At 45.5% G+C, this 12543-nt stretch overlaps 1 protein-coding gene and 1 long non-coding RNA gene across 5 annotated transcripts in view; one reads left to right on the forward strand and one right to left on the reverse strand.

Annotated features, from left to right (window-relative positions):
* Positions 1–4853, reverse strand: part of XPO1 (exportin 1) — a 42754-nt gene extending 37901 nt beyond the window's left edge. The window contains exon 1 of one of the 4 annotated variants that reach the window (XM_035110894.3): positions 3429–4853. The gene's annotated coding sequence lies outside the window, so the exon portion shown is untranslated. Of the gene's footprint in view, positions 1–469; positions 2502–2710; positions 2942–3428 lie in introns of those variants that run through there. The other 3 variants (XM_088666897.1, XM_035110893.3, XM_035110895.3) reach the window with 3 other exon arrangements.
* A 549-nt stretch (positions 4854–5402) lies between these two features.
* LOC148686401 (uncharacterized) lies at positions 5403–8816 on the forward strand. Its single transcript, XR_015949185.1, has 2 exons — positions 5403–6141; positions 7649–8816. It is a non-coding gene; the product is annotated as an uncharacterized LOC148686401 (long non-coding RNA).
* Positions 8817–12543: the final 3727 nt, after the last annotated feature.

A 12543-nucleotide genomic window follows, 5' to 3' on the forward strand; every position in this document is an offset into this window, starting at 1 on the left:
CCAAATGCTAAAGTATTTTACAAAAACGTGTGCATCTTTAAAACGTGGAAGAGTGGCATCCAGTTCTGGTTCTCCCTGAGACGCAATAAATTAATAATGTCAAGTGTAAGAGAAATGGTCAAAAGAAACAAGAAATGCTAAAGCATCGACAGATTTTTAAAGTTGGGAGGGGCAGGGGAGAATGTAACTTACTGACCCAAGAAGATCATTAACACATGAAATTATTTATGTTGAACAACTAAGTCTGCCAGAACATATCACCTAGTGAACAGCAGTTAAAGCAGGCATCCCCAAACTTTGGCCCTCCAGATGTTTTGGCCTACAACTCCCATGATCCCTAGCTAACAGGAGCAGTGGTCAGGGATGATGGGAATTGTAGTCCAAAACATCTGGAGGGCCAAAGTTTGGGGATGCTTAAGTTAAAGGCAATAGGATTTGCTATTAGCCCATAACAGTCTTCTCAACCTACCATCCAGAGAAGTAGACAGCAGGCATGCATAAAATTTGTTCAAAGCTGAAAATGTGGTGCTAATCCTGCTATATAGTAACATTAATATGGTGTCCCACTCAGAAAGTTTAACATCACACTCAGGAAACTTTACCAAAAACACAGTGCACCCCTAAACATATCTATTCAGAAGTCAGCCGCATCAAGGTTTACTCCCGCATGACTGTAATAAGCAGCCTAAGTGTCCCTAAAGGATTAAATTCTTACAGAAATACATATACAGGTTTTGACAGTGGGACTTACAGCACAAGATCAGCATTAACCAATTGAGCAGAATAAAATCATAGCTAAATAGTTAATGGACAACAACTATTGCTGAAGACAGCCTGGTGAACTGGCATAAATGGCAAACTAAGGCTCATCACACACTTAGAAAAAAAGTGCATTGAACTCATTGGGATTCCATTTGCATTGGTCTGGGCTGCATTAACCATCATAACCATAATAGTGACAAGCAAAAAAACAAATTTCTGAACAGCACACTATATTTAATTAGATATAAGCACAGCAGTTATGGTTTACATCTACTATGCTATTGCTACCAGTACTTACTACATAACAATTTAAGTGTTCAATTTCTCACAATATCATGGTACTAATTACAACAAAAACTAAGGCTACCCCCCACATTTGGTAGTACTGTATATTTTCCTTACACTCCCTAGCTCCAAGTATCAAATTACCACACCTCTTCTATGCTTGGCCACACACCCTTTATTGCTGCATCTACTGTTCCTGACTAGACAGTTACACACAACAGCTCAGAAACAATTTTCATGCATCTTCCACCTCCAACTAAAACACACAAAACTGCATCTTAACTGCACTTTTTTCTCCCTGTGACTTATCTTATAAGTCTTACAAATGCAGAAAGACAATAGCACTTTGCCACTTGTAATCTCTTTATATCAGATAGGTCATTTTAAAGTACAGTAATGGGTGGGAAAGGCTAGAATGCATCAAGTGCATGTATATGGCCAGTAAGTTCAATAAATACATTAATGAATCTAGACTGAAAGTCACAGGAATGCAAATAAGTTTAAGATATAGAATACTAGGAACGTCACATAATTTCTATCCAGATTACATGTGAACATGTAATCTGCGCAAGGAATATCATTTGGAACACATGCTGTCAACAAAGAAAGGTTTTCAAAGGGCTAGCTTTTGCTGTATACCTATGCAATTTGTTCCATATCATTAACCTTACCTAGATTGTGAAAATAGATTCCTCTCTTTGCACTCAATTCCTCCAAGTCCGTTAGCAACTTTACTGCCACTTTTTAAATGCACACTTTTGTTGAGTTTTATCAGAAAAACAACTACCACATTGAGAAAACAAATTGTTAATTACAGAGCTCACAATGTATCAACCCTGTTGACGTTCAAAGCAGTATTCATTGAGGTACTTACTGCCACTAACTGATTACAAAACAGCTATCAGACCAGCGTTACCGAAAGTAGGCTCTCCAAAGTTCTAAGTATACACACATCAGAAAGCCCGTACATTTTCAGGAAAGTTAAACCAATCTGCACACAACCAGAAACCTACAGGAGGCTGCAGAATACGAAACTTTGGACTGCAGTCTGCCCCTCCCCCTATGCTTCGCTAACGTTTCCTCGAAACAAGGCATTAACTTCCGATTACAGAAAAACGTGAATTAGAGGAGGCACGCTGAAATCACTAATAGATACGTAACGTAAACAGATGCAGCACATGGGGTACATCCGAAGACAGCTGTTACACACCCACCCACTGGAAAGGCCTCGGCTGCCGCCCTTCGCCAAACAGCAGACACACTGCAGCACATGCAACATTCACGCTGCTACTACTACTGACACACAGCTAACGCTTACGATCTGCACTTAAAAAACAACAACCTCAAACCGCCCGAAATATTTAACAAGGGTCACTAGCCCCGGGCACGCGAAGCTTTAAAGAGATTTTTGTTGCCTTTCCTCCCCGACAGCCGTAAAGAGCAGCTGGGCCACTGCAGCCCCTCCCTCCTCTATCCCTGCTTTCTATACAGGGCCCCCACGTGATCCAGACGGACGTTTCAATAGTGCTGCACAGTGAGAGAGGCACAAATATATTTCTGGAAACTTCCACTCCCAATAATTTAGATTATGCCCCTTAATTTCTAAACCCGCTCTCCAGCCCCCCCACCATATACTTCCCCCACCGAAAGGAGGAGGCCTTACCTCTAATCTCCCGCCAGGCCGCCTCCCTCCCTCCTCCTACCCGCGTTGCGTTTTGCCCACCCAAGCTCCAGTTTCCCAACACCACACTTGCTGCTTTGCTCCATCCTCTAGGGATGGCTTTGGCTTGCTGGGGCCTTTCGGATTCTCCTTCCCCATCCGATTACTTTATTTAGATCAAGGCAATGTCCAAACGAAGCCACCCCCCCCCCCAGGTTTCTCTTTCCAAGGCTCGCGGCCTTGGTTTGCATACACACACCCTTTCCTCCCCCCCCCTTCCTCTTTCTTTCTACCCTCCCATTTCCACGAGGCTTTACAGCACACCTCTCCACGCTTAGCCATGCCCACATCTTACACCCAAACTACCCCAAGGAAGAGGCCTCGGACTTTGTTTTCTAAAGCACATCCATCCTCCTCCCCATCACGGCTTCCTCCTAGGAAAACAATGAGGAGTTCATCAGCATAACGTTTAGGCCTTGAGATTAGCACGCAACATCACTTCCAGGGCTTCACACCGTCGCTATTTCCATACTTTCCACTTGTCCAAATGCTGCATCCTAAAATGCATGAAGTTTCCTCCTGCCCCGCCAAAAAACTTCACCCCCCTGGGATTGTATCCACTCCCTACTTTCTTCTCCAGCGCTCCCTCCCCACCTTTCCCAATCCAATCTCCCACTGGTGTACCACCATGCACAAGTTTCATAGAAGAACTCTCACTTACCTAATTGAGTATCACAGCTACTTCTCGTAGAGAGGGAGCGGAGAGCAACAATAAAAAAATAAAAATAAAAAAACTCCAAGCAAAGCCAAGAAGTAGGAGGAGGAGGAGTGGGGTGAAAAGACCTGTCCAGCCTTTCTTCCTTTTCAACTCCCCCCTTGCAAACAACACACACACACACACTGAAGAAACAAAGCGTCTTTCTATTTTTACATGTGCCCCCGAAGTCTGCTTCTTCCAAGCCCACCCGCCCTCGGCCCCCAACAACAACAACAAAAGAGGCCCCACTGGACTTGCTACCAAAAAGAAGGGGGTCGGGGGCAGAATAGGTGAATTACCAGGAAGGGAGGGGGGAGCCTAGGAAAGAAAACGCACCCACCCAACGCACACACTCAAAAAGTCACTTTCTGCCTCCCAAACTCAGTAAAGTTGCTAACACACCCACATGGAGGATCAGGGCTTTGCCACCCATTCAAACTCATGCACACACCTCCAACACCCCCCTTACTGCTCCCCACCCCACAACAAAAAGAGAGGGGGGGAGAATACAAAAGGGGCAACAAGACAAGAGAGGGTTGCTTCGTCTAACAAGAGGGGAAGGGGCAACTCCTGGGCCCTCTCTCTCCTCCCCCTTTTCCCTGCCTCTCCCGCCCTTTCCTCGAGATTCAGTTGTATGGGGACGCTATACTCTCTCACGCTCGGGTATATATATACAGAGACACACGGCAAAACTATAAATATATATATATATATATATATATATATGTAAGTATATATATATATTTCTTTCTCTTTAAAAAAAACGCGGTTTCAAGAAGCTTCTAGCGCAGGTAAGGCAGCCACGCTGCTTCGAAGGGAGATGGGCCAACCCCTTTGGTTGGGGCCTACAAGACAAACACAACACCTCGTCCCCCGAAAACGAGGAGAGATGGGAGGGAGACGATGGACCAAAAGGAGGCGTTCGCCTCAGTGAACCACCCCGTTATGAGGAAGAGGGTAAAAAAAGAGCCCCACACAGAATTATTTTCCTTTTTTGGGGGGTGTCCTCAAGGAAACTCCAGTGAACGTGGAGCGTGTCAGCCAAGTCCCCTCACAGAGGTCCGCTCATCCCCCTTGGCTTAACCCCCTCCCCGACCCCGAAACCCACCCACCCCTTCCTCAGCCGCTCCACTCCTGCGCTTAATGAACCCCTCGCCCGCCTTTCACACGCACTCGCGGAAACACGCGCGTGCCCCCCTCTCCTCACGCAGCTCGCTCCTCAGCGCCCCCTTCCTTCTCTCTCTCTCTCTCTCTCTCTCTCCACACACACACAGCAAAAGGCGGCAAAAGGGGACCGAGCGCGGCGGCGGCTTCTTCTGCCTCTTTTTCCCTCGCTCCCCCCTTTTTTTCCTTTTCTCCCTCTTTCGGCGGCGGCGGCGGCGCTTCTTCTCCTTCCGCTCGTCCCCCTCCTCCGCCTCCTCCTCTAGTGCCACAGACTCGGAACCGGCTCAAACCGGTTCAGACTGGGAGATTCCATCTCGGTTTAGTTTTCAGCCCATGGCGCCTCGGAGCGCGCGGGAGGGGCGGGGCGTGTGCGCGGAGCCTCCGCCCCAAACCGCCTCGCCTCCCCATTGGCTCCGAGCGGGTGACGGAAGAGGAGTGGGGTGGGCAGAGAGAGAGAGAGAAGAGGGAGAGTGGAAGAAAACCAAACGCCAGAGACACACAAACACACACGCACCACATTGCGCGGGACGCGGGCGGAAAAGGAAGCGCGGCGTCTCATTGGCTGGCCGGCACGCCCGTCTTTCTCCTTTTCCTACCCAAACCGCGCCCCGCCCTCCGCTTACTATGAAGAGAGAGCGCGGGCTTTTCCGACAGACCACGCCCCCTTTTTAAAAACTCTCCCGCAGAGGTTGGCTGGGAGGAAACGTGAAGAAAGGTCGTGTGGGTGGCGGTGGCGGCAGTGGGGGGGGGGTGGAAGGAGGGAGAAAGAAAGAAAGAAAGAGAAAGCGCCAGAGTGAGCGGGCGCGCGCAGCGCGGGCGGGACGAAGCAGCTACTGGGCTGCTTATATGATTGGAGGCGGGGGGCTGTCTGTCTTGATGCCAGCCCTCCCACCCACCCACCTCCTCCTGCTCCGTGTCTTCAAATAGCAATCTCGCGGGCTAATACGCTTTAGCCGCAGCAGCAGCCGCCTTTTGATTGGGCGGCCGCTTCAAATGACGTTGCGCGCGGGCTTAAGGAAGGCCCTTGTACGGCTCGGCTCGAAATTAGATCTATGAGCGCGAGGTGAGGCGGTTGAGGAGGAGGAGATACAGCGCACGCGCACATCGCTTAACAGGCCGGCGGAAGGAAATGGCTGCCTAAACAATAGGGATTTATAAAGCGGGGGGGGGGAGAGGACGACGAGGGACCTTGTGGAGTTGTGAGGGGACGGCGGCTCTCATTTGTTGATTTCCTTAGCCCTGGAGGCTCAGGGCTCCTTCCGACTTACTCGCAGTCCCGCTCCTTGTCGCAGGGAAAGGCGGTGTAAAGCGAAAGACCCTTCTCTCCTTGGGACACATCTCCTTTTGCTGAGTTCATGCTGCTCTCCTCCGGCTGGAATAGCTTCACCCGGTTTATATGAATCGTCACTTGCCCGTTTTCGTAACTGTATGTTTTTACAGTACAGTACTGGTTTTTACTCCGCTGTCGCTTTTCCTGTGTTGTTTCCTGCACAAGGGGCCTTTAGGGTGAAGGGTAAGAATTCGATCGTTTTAGCGGGGGAGGGAGGTGATGGGGCCGCTTTTGTTCTTGCTGCTTTTATTATGTATTTTGTGATTTTTTTTAATCTTGTATTTTTATGTTGTGAGCTGCCTTGAAATATATGGTCGGGGGGATGGTATACAATAATAAAATAATAATAATAATAATAATAATAATAAGTGTGGCAATGCCCACACTTTGGAACTCCCTGGCTGTTGAGATCCAGTGGGCACCTTCGCTGTACTGTCCTTTTTTTTTTTTGCACCTGCTAAAAACATACTCGTTTAGATAAGCCTACCCGCATGCTTAGAAAGTCGAGGTAATTTTAATCTTAGTATTTTAACTTCTGTATGATTTAAAGTGTGGCTGTAAATTTTCCTTGATCGTCGTATAAACCGCTTTGAAGGTTTTTGTAGCAATCAAGCGGTGTAATATTTTTATGAAATGATTAAATAAACAGATAAAATGAAGCTTATGTTCTGATTTAATTTCCACCGCCATCCTTACCTTAACTTAGATTGTTAAGAAACTAAGCTATAAGTTAAGAGTTTCCAACCATTTCTGAGTCTTGAATTCACCCTCAGTCTTGCTCCCCCCCCCCACTAACTGCAATATTATTGATTTTACCTTTCTGCATTGGTGTGAATGTTACAGTTAGGTAAGGCATTTGAACTTCTTTGAACACTTGGCAATATACCCTTGGCAATATACTGTACTTATGTATGTTAACCAGTGTTTTCTGGGGGGACGCAGGGGTATGTATACCCCCAAATATTTTGTGAATCTAAGTTTGGCCTCATTGAGGGGCAATATTTCAATATGAGTAGGAAAATGAGAGTACCCCTAGATTTTTTTTAAAGAAAAAAAGCACTGATGTTAACCCTGCTATACAGATGTGTGTCATTATTTCGTTGTTTCTGTGGTGGTTTATAGATACTGGCAGGGTGGGGGTCATTGGGCATCTATTAGGCAGAATGGGAAAATAGAATGTAGGCCTACATAGATCAGATGTTCTTAACCGTGTTTTAGGTCCAGGTCTCATTTGATGAAAGCTATGGACTCTTCCAGAAAAATGCACAGAAACACATACACACAACATTTTGCATACAGCTTATTGGAAAAATAATTATTTTGTGCTCAGTTCACAGACTTCCTGAAGCCTGGTTGTGGACCACAGGTTAAAAACACTTGGCATTAATAGGCCCTCAGAAAAATAGAATTGTGGAGTTGGAAGTGACCATGAGGGTCCTCTAGTCCAACCCTTTGAAATTCAGGCCTCTTTTAACCAACGAACTCATGGCCCTGAGATTAAGAACCCATGCTCAACCAACTGAGCTATCCCTTGGTCTCTGCAACTATTTTTAAAAACTGGCTAATAGCTACCTCTTAGCACCTTTAAGCCTGCCTCTTCACTTGGCTAAAAATGCTGTTAAATAAAAGGAACTTCTCTCACTTGTTCACCCTTTAATGAGTCTGTTTCTTTTTTCTTTTTCTTTTGCAGTGAATGGCCAGAGACTATGCTGTGTGCCCCCATGGCTTTACTGCTACAGAGACAGAATGTTGAGAGTGTAAGCCAGGAACATAGGAAGTTGCCTTATAGTGAGTTGGGCCATTGATCGATCTAGCTCAGCATTGTCTACTACACTGATTGGCAAACACTCTCCAGAGATTCAGGCGGGGCATTTCCAATCCTGGACAAGGCCCTGTTTCAGTTTATTCTTCATCAGCTCTAGTTTCATAGTTTCAAGGTCAAAGCGTACCATTCATGTTTTCCTAACTAGGGCCTTGTCTTGGATTTCTAAAAACTGGATTGCTACTGGAATTTGTCTTATTATTATAAATTTAAAACTTTCTAAAAATTATTCCTTTACCTGGCCAGAGCTCTTGGAATCTTTTCATTTGATTTTCTCAACTCTCCAAGGACTCCAATTTATTTGCATTTCCAATCCTGGCAAGGGTTGGTCCTTCTATGGGAGAAGCAGAAGTTTTTCCCATAGAACTTTTCCTAGCTTTTGAAGTGTCATTGGAGAGTTCTGTTTCTGGAACCAAATGGGAACTGGGCTTAACTAACTCTTGAGTTGCTCGGACAGTTGGCTGCCTGCCTTAATTTGCTACCAAACTCCCACCCTGTAAGACTTTGTGTGCTGTAGGAGAGGGGCAGGCCTGTGTATTGTTTGTATGTACTGTATTCAGTGGAGTCCTGACGTTGTTTGGGTGTTATCCAGTACTATACATGCCTCATCATCTTGGTCATACTGGATGTACATCACTGAAGTCTATTATTTTGCTACACTCTCCAAGGCCATTTATTCCTATCCTTACTTCAAGTGGGGGTATGTGGAGTACTCTTGTGTTACTCTTTTGCCTTTGAAAAGTCCCTATATATAAAAGCTAGGGTTTTAAATTCTCATAACTCTGGGATCAGTGCTAGCCACAACACACTGCCGTATTAGTAACCGAGTATTGCACCTCAGGAGTGGCGCCTGTGTATGTGGTGTTTAGGAAAATAGCTGAAAATGGGAAATACAATGTGAACAGGATCTTGGCAGAAAAGGAGGGTAGTTGTGGTGTGAGGGCCTATGTTCATACAGCACTGTATGAATACCACAAATTACTTTTTCAGCTTACATAATGACTAGAAATAAACTTTGCTTTTAAATTGCAAGCAATTATGGCTGGTTGTGTCCTTTCGGTTAATCCAGAATAATTATTTTTCCTTGGTTATAGTTGTTTGTTCACAGTTGTAGATATAAGTGGAAATTAACACTACCACAGACAGACATTGCAACAGAAAAAAATTACAGCGTTGGCAATATTTTATTTCTGACTGATCGTGCAGATAGGGTAGGTAGGTGACTGAAAGTCTGTTGAGGAGCAAGAAGTTGTGTTAAGCTATCTTAAGTATGTGCTGTACAATATCCTTAGTGCTGTCTAACTGTAGCAGTTGTCTGGCTTTTAACCAGCTAATACGTTAACGTATTGCAAAATTTCTGTTAAGGTGGTTTGAATAGAGGAATGGGTTATGTTAAGTGTGTGAGAATTTGTAAGAAAAAATGGACCAAAGTTCAGCTCCCATTAGTATGTGGAGGATTAGGTCTGCGCCTGTTCGTGTCAGCTAAGCATGGTCAGTGTGGTAAAGCTCAGCAGGAAAGGCAGCGTTATTTCCTAGCTGTAGTGGAAAGCAAATCCATAAACACATTGGTATAGAATAATAGAATTGTGGAGTTGGAAGGGATCCCGGCAGTTCATCTAGTCCAGGCATAGGCGACCTTGGCTCTCCAGATGTTTTGGAACTACAACTCCCATGATCCCTAGCCAACAGGGCCAGTGGTCAGGGATCATGGGAGCTGTAGTTCCAAAACATCTGGAGAGCCAAGGTTGCCTATGCCTGATCTAGTCCAACCCCCTGCAATTCAGGAATCTCACTAGAAATCATACATAATAGACTGAGGCATACCCAGGGGCTGGTAAAATTGGCACCTGCTGGAGGCACAGACCCAGGATGGGTGCAAAAATTAGGCATTGGAGTCCTCTCATGACACCCTACCCCATCCTGGCTCAGCACTCCAGGGTCTGCTTTGCCCTCAGAAGTAATTTACCAGGATCTCCAGCTGGAAAAGCTACAGCTGCTGCTGCTGCTGCAGAAGGTATGGAAAGGGGTCCTCAACAGATTTCACGTATTAATCACACCTTTCAGGTCTAAGGTAGAGAGTAGCAATATTGTACTCTTAATGGATGAATGCGCTTGTTTGAAAACCTACTGCAGTGAGTAAGGTATTGGCTACTGAATGTTTTTACAGAAATACCTAACATGCCTTGCGTTATTTGTGCCTGCAACCTGACACTTGTGTTGTGGTAGAAAAGCAGCGCCTGCGGGGCTAACAACACATTTCAGGGAAATGTATGTAGTGTATGTAACAGAAAAAACAGTCTTAAGGAAAGCTTCATTGAAAGGCTCCTGTTTTAAGCAGGTGTGGGTGCTTATTCTTGCTGCATCAAATTTTGGGATAGTATAAACTGATGGTTGCTTTGGGAAGAAGGGTGTGGTATAAATTCAATAAATAATAGTTTTATTTATTTTTGCATTTACCGTATTTTCGCTCCATAGGGCACACCTTGTTTTAGTGGAGGAAAACAAGAAAAAAAATTTCCCCTGGTTTTCCTCCTCTAAAAGGCACTGGAGGAGGAGCAAAGGAGGCAGTGGCGGTGGAGGGACCAGTCCGGCTTCCCTGCCTCCCCCGCCCCCTTCCGACACCGCCTTTCTTGCTGAACGGCGGGGGCGGGCGGAGGAGATGCTGCTGGTTGCTCCCCGCAACCCCGTTTGCAAAAACAAGCCTGCTTTCGCGAATGGGGTTGGCGGGGAAGAACGAGCAGCATCCCTCCGCTGCCCCCGCTTCTTGCTGAACGCTGGGGGAGGCGGAGGAGATGCTGCTGGTAGCTCCCCCACAACCCCATTTGCAAAAACTAGCCTGCTTTCGCGAATGGTAAGGGAAGAACTAGCAGCACCCCTCCGCTGCCCCCCGCTTCTCGCTGAACACGGGGTAGCGGAGGAGATGCTCCCTGTCAAACATCTCCCCCCCCCCCGGGCTGCTCTTCCTCCCCCCCCCAATGTGCCGCCTCCGCTTCTGCCTGCCTATGACGCTTGAAAGAGCAAGGGGATGCCGCCGGGGTTGAGAGAAGCACAGCGGACCTAAGCGCCTCTCTCAACCCCGACTCCGATCTCTTACAAGCACCAAAGGGGCAGGATCAGAGGCGGGAGGTAGACAGAGGAGCAGCCGAAAGGAGCCCTCCGTCCGCCCCCCACTTCTGCTGCTACCTGCCCAAGCTGCCCGAGACCCTGTTTCCCGCTGTGCGCTGCTGTGGCTTGGAGAGCCGCGGGAAACGGGTCTCGGGCCGCCTCCTTGACAGCAGGCGTGGAGGAGGGAGCCCCAGGAGAAGGTAGCCCCAGAGCCCGTTTCCCGCTGTGCGCGGCTCTCGATTTCGCTCCATAGGACGCACAGAGATTTTTTCCTGTACTTGGTTCTCTTCTTCCCTATTTTATCCATGCAACAACCTTGTGAGGCTGAGAGGTTAGGCTGAGAGGTTGACTAATCTAGAAGTTGGTGTGTGTTTATTTCCCATGGACAAATTAGCAAAGCTTCAAACATTCTTGGAATAGAGAAAAAAAGGGAGTATCGGAATTTGTTCATTAGAAGCAAAGGTCTTCCAACAACAATTAAGTAGTGCAAACCGGACAAAAAAAGCACAAATGTTCTCTCCATTAATGACAGGTTTCTTAAGCCATATGATCCAGCTAAAATTAAATCATTATTTAATACATTTTGCTATAAAAAGAAACACTGAAGCATTAAGACTTCCAACATAAAATAATCACAGCATTAAAAAGCCTAGAAAACAAATGTTATTACCTGTCAGTAAAAAATAAATGTGGCACTAGGCTTTTATTACTTCAGTAAAATATAAAAAATTCTGAGTGTTTGTATAAAGGATTGTATAGTCCTGCTCTTGTTTTTCTTATGTTACTTTTTTGCAGTTTTAGTTTGGCTTGTTCCAACATCCCTTAAATTCTTTACAGTGCTCTCTGCTGCTTTGTTCCCTTGTTTGTTTTAATTTAAAATATTTTTATATTGCTTTCCCTCCAGAAAAAATCCATTCAATGCTTTGATGATTAAGAATACAAAGAAAAGTAATTGTTTTTCTTTTTCCATTTTCCTGTTTAAAAAGTAAACTCTAGAAAATATGTTGGGAGCATACTTCCTTGAGTTTATTTTTATTCTCTACAAAATATGGAAATTAGCCAGTTTGGTTCTTAAAGTAGTCTTCCTGCATAATAGTACACAACATCTGATGAAGAAAAAAATTTGACAAAGGTTTGCTTGCATGCATTGGAAGAGTTCTGCTGCCCTGTTATTAATTTAAGCTCAAAGCACCCAGCAAGAGATGACATTCCTACAGGCCCATTCCTCACTCAACAGTAGCAAGGCATGTGCTGTCTGGAGGGACTATCCCATTTTCCAATGATTTTTAGTGCTTGGGAAATGTGCTTTGGCTGCAGCAGGAGATAAATGCTGAGAAAAGATGTAGTAAGAGAGGAGAATAAATTGACATTCATTGCAGAATGAGCTGATACTCTGGGATGGTTGTCTGTTACTGAAGTGTCCGCTAAGTAGCAGTGTATATCGAACTGCATAGCAAAGATTTTTAGTTCTATCATTCCTGACATACCCATATAAGTAGGTGACACATCTAACTGGTAAGCTGTCCTTGGAATCTGCTTTCTTGTTGGGTTCTTTATTACTGTATATGTTTGACTTTTGTAACCTCTTGTCTTTCCTTTATGACTCCTTAGCATTCTACTGTTGGGATAATTCACTCTGCTCATTGTTCAGACTATGT

This window comes from Zootoca vivipara, chromosome 3 (assembly GCF_965207765.1).
Source record: "Zootoca vivipara chromosome 3, rZooViv2.hap1.1, whole genome shotgun sequence".
In the NCBI taxonomy this organism is placed as follows: domain Eukaryota; kingdom Metazoa; phylum Chordata; class Lepidosauria; order Squamata; family Lacertidae; genus Zootoca; species Zootoca vivipara.